A 4,516-nucleotide genomic window follows, 5' to 3' on the forward strand; every position below is an offset into this window, starting at 1 on the left:
TGCTGAGCGCCGGTCCCCTGGGCCCCCTGTTCTTTCTCTAAACGTTGTCTCTGTGTCTTATTTCTTTTCTCAGTCTCTCGTCCTGCCTGACAAGAAATACCCACGAGTGTGGAGGGGCTGGCCCTCTTCAGGCACAGAAAGGCAGCCAGGGCTCTGTGCTGGGCTGGCTCTGTCCCTACATAGATAGATAGATAGATAGATAGATAGATAGATAGATAGATAGATAGATAAGTAGATAGATAGATACATGCATACATACATACATAGATACTTAGATACATAGCTAGCTAGCTAGATACAAACATACATACATAGATGGATACAGAGATACACAGATGAGAGAGAGATAGGTAGATACATAGATAGATACATAGATGATTCTGAAGAATTGGACGATGTAATTACAGAGGCTGAGCAGCTCCACAGTCTGCTGTCTGTGAGCTGAAGGTGTCCCCTGCTTGCTTCAGGACGGAGTCTGGTTCCCCGATCACTCTGACCAGAAATTCCTGCTAAGATGCTCCCTTGGTGGCCACTCCACACCCAGCCAGCATCTCTAGGCTCCATGCAGGGTCTCCCTATGCTCATTATCCAAGATTCCTGGGGGGCGGGAAACCATCAGGTCTTGAAAACATTCACTAGCAGCAGTGGTGCATGCCTGTAGTACCAACTACTCGAGAGACTGAGGCAGGAGGATCCCTTGAGCCCAGGAGTTCAAGACCAGCCTGGACAACACAGTGAGACTCTACCTCTATTGAAAAAAAAAAGAGGAAGAAGAAAGGAAAAAAGAAAATCATCATAAACAAGTAAACAAGCTGACCATGTCTTTTATTTATTTATTCATTTATTTATTTACTTATTTATTTGAGACAGGGCCTCACTCTGTCACCCAGGCTGGAGTGTGGTGGTGCAATCATAGCTTGCTGCAGCCTCGACCTCCCAGGCTCAAGAGATTCTTCCACCTCAGCCTCCCCATTAGCTGGGACTGCAGGTGCGTACCACCATGCCCAGCTAATTTTTTTAAAATTTTTCTGTAGAGACGGGGTCTTGTATGTCACCCAGACTGGTCTTGTACTCCTGAGCTAAAGTGTTCCTGCTTCCTTGACCTCCCAAAGAACTGTGATTACAGGAGTGAGCCACCATGCCCAGCCCAGGCTGACCACTTTTTTTTTTGAGACGGAGTCTAGCTCTGTCGCCCAGGCTGGAGTGCAGTTGTGTGATCTTGGTTCACTGAAAGCTCCACCTCCTGGATTCACCCCATTCTTCTGCCTCAGTCTCCTGAGTAGCTGGGACTACAGGTGCCCATCACCACGCCCGGCTAATTTTTTTTTTCTGTATTTTTAGCAGAGACGGGGCCAAGCTGACCACTTCTGAAAGTGTTCTCCATCAAGCAGCTCATTTACTTAATGATATCACTTATTCCCACACACCCCCCCTCCCAGATCTCTTCCATGTCTTTGCAGAACCAGCTCTCTTAAGTAAATATTCCACAGTCATGTTTACAATGCAAATTTCAAGTAAAATTGCAACGCTTCCAAAAAAAAAAAAGAAATGGAGGATTCTGTGATGTCGATGAAAGTGATGTTGGAGAACCTCTGGTGGGAGCCAGGCAAGGCCACTGCAGTGAAGATCAGGCAGTTCACCCTGAAAGAGAAGCTGGCCAAGGAGAAAAGATAGGGGCTTCCCAACGGGGTAAGTTGACCTCAAAGAGAGGCGTTCGTGAAGGATGAGAAGGAGCTCAGTTGTTTTCGCAATGTGACTCCCTTCAGCATCATTCTGTAATGGTCCACTGTGAAATGAAGGATGTTGCAGCAGGCAATCCTATGATTTTATCAAAAAATTATGCATGAAATATCCAACACTCGATTTTCTCTTTGTTGATTTCATGGAGAGTTACAACTGTGTCCTACATCTTGCTGACTATCATGTGTCATCTGTTCATTATTAAGGAAGGTTTTGGTTTTCTTTTGCTTTCTCTTCTACCCCCCACACCACAAGCATAGACAGCATTGGTTCTGTTGGGCCTATTTCCAATGGATGGCTGGCAGCAGGCTTTTCTCTGGTGCCCATTACTGAGGTAGGGAGGCCGTCTTTGATCTGCAGGTCACCGGGTCCTTCCTGGGCCAAACACTTCCCCCTCTTCCCTAAAGAAATCTCTTCATCACATACCAAGACATGAATTTACCCACGGGAGCCACAGGCCAAGCAAAGAGAACGCCCAGTGAGCCATGGAGGGAGAAGTTTCCAGCATCTTCTTCTGGACCTACTGACCCCACAGCAGCCCCTCCTGTCCCACTGGCCAGGCTGGATGCAGCCACCAACTCCCTACCTGCAGTGTGGTCCACCTTCATGGAGTCTCATCAAAGTGTACCCTTAAAGAGGGTTCCTTTCATTTCAGCTTTTTTTTTTTTCTTTTGAGACGGGGTCTTGCTCTGTCGCCCAGGCTGGAGTGCAGTGATGTGATCTCGGCTCACTGCAAGCTCTGCCTCCCAGGTTCACGCCATTCTCCTGCCTCAACCTCCCCAGCAGCTGGGACTATAGGTGCCCGCCACCACACCCGGCTAATTTTTTGTATTTTTAGTAGAGATGGGGTATCACCGTGTTAGCCAGGCTGGTCTTGATCTCCTGACCTCGTGATCCGCCTGCCTCAGCCTCCCAAAGTGCTGGGATTACAGGCGTGAGCCACCGCGCCCAGCCTCATGTCAGCTTGAATTGTCCTTTGCTGCTCAAAGGCCTTCTAAGTGTTATCATTTACCAGGTAGAACTGAGAACTCTGTAGCTCCCCAGATTTCTCCAGGTTTTCTAGAACTCTCCTCCTGGCTGGCAAACCAGCCAGTTCTTTCGAGCTCACCCTGTTTTTGTAATACTTTGATAAATGCAGCTGCAACAACCCACGCAGGAGGGGCATTGTGTTTTCTAAACTCTTCCCTCAGGGATACACGATCTGGGACAGTCTTACCAAATACATAATAACTACCTTTCTCGCCTCTGATAACTTTCCTTTCCACCCACCTCCTGACCAATAAACCAGGGCCACAATGCTATGTTTTTGCTCTGGTTGGTTTCTGGGTCAGCCAGGATGGACCAATTATGCTGCCCACACAAACCACCTCCACGTTTCAGTGACTTCACACGACACAGGCTTGCTTCTTGTTCACATCGCAGGCCACTGCACGTCAGCTGGTGACTCTGCTCTGTGCTTCGTCACTCTGGGACTCAGTCGGAAGCAGCAGCCACTGCTTGGAACATTAGTGGTCATGGTAGGAGAAGAAACAGAGAATTCAGAGAGCTGCAGCAGGTGCTTCAGACTTCTTCCCACTGAGGCAAGCAAATCACATGGTCACACCTGACTTAGAGAGGGCTCATGGAAGGGCCACTCTACCACCTGCCATCTGACCTGTTCCCAGAAGGAGAGGAGAACCAGGATGCCTATAAATAGCCCTAATTACCACCCCGTTCTGTGCTCTGTGTGGCAACACTGCCAGTCCTACAGATGGGCTTTGGCTAAATGAGCTTTTCTTTTTTACTGTAACATATTTATTTAAGGCTATAAATTTTTCTCTGAACAGTGATTTGGCTGCATGCAGTAAATTTGATAGCCCCATTATTTCATTAGGGGTTACAAAATGGTGAGCTTCTGATTCTACGATTTCTTCTTTATTTATAAACTGGAATACTTCCTCTAATTTTTTGGTTACCATAAGATATAGTTTGTCTATCAGAGACAGAATAAGTGCCTGATTATTTTCCTTTATTTAGTCATGTTCAAAATAATGACTTGATTCCTAGAATCCTCTAAAGGCAACTACGTTTTACAGTTTGCATACTGTCTGTATTATTACTTGTGTGTGTGTGTGTGTGTGTGTGTGTGTGTGTATGATTACTCACTCCTATTTTAAACATACTTGATGTGTATCAGTCCAGTTAAGAAATTGGTGTTCAGATTGTCCCAGGTCTGTCTATAGAGATACAGAGAGTTTCTCCAGGTTTGACTCTTACCCTTTTTTTTTTTTTTTGAGATGAAGTCTTGCTCTTGCTGCTCAGGCTGGAGTGCAATGGCACCATCTCAGCTCACTGCAATCTTTGCCTCCCAGGTTCAAAAGATTCTCCTGCCTCAGCCTCCCAAGTAGCTGGGATTACAGTCATGCACCACCACACCTGGCTAATTTTTTGTATTTAGTAGAGACAGGGTTTCACCATGTTGATCAGGCTGGTCTCGAACTCCTGACCTCAAGTGATCCACTTGTCTCAGCCTCCCAATGAGCTGGGATTACAGGCGTGAGCCACCTTGCCTGGTGGACTCTTTAGTTCTTTTGATGTGACTGCATTAGTCTTAGTTATCATCTCTGCTTTCTGGGATGACAAGATGTTCTAGATTTATCTTGTTCACTTCCAGCCCATTCACCAGAAAAGCCAGGTTCCAAGGAGATACAATAAATAGCATTTGAAGACAACAGCCTTGGTGCTAGGAGTGTTCACTGCTACAGGATGGCTCATTGTTTCTGAGTCTTTCAGTGGA

The sequence above is a fragment of the Colobus angolensis genome, unplaced genomic scaffold, assembly GCF_000951035.1.
Source record: "Colobus angolensis palliatus isolate OR3802 unplaced genomic scaffold, Cang.pa_1.0 Scaffold84, whole genome shotgun sequence".
Taxonomy (NCBI): domain Eukaryota; kingdom Metazoa; phylum Chordata; class Mammalia; order Primates; family Cercopithecidae; genus Colobus; species Colobus angolensis.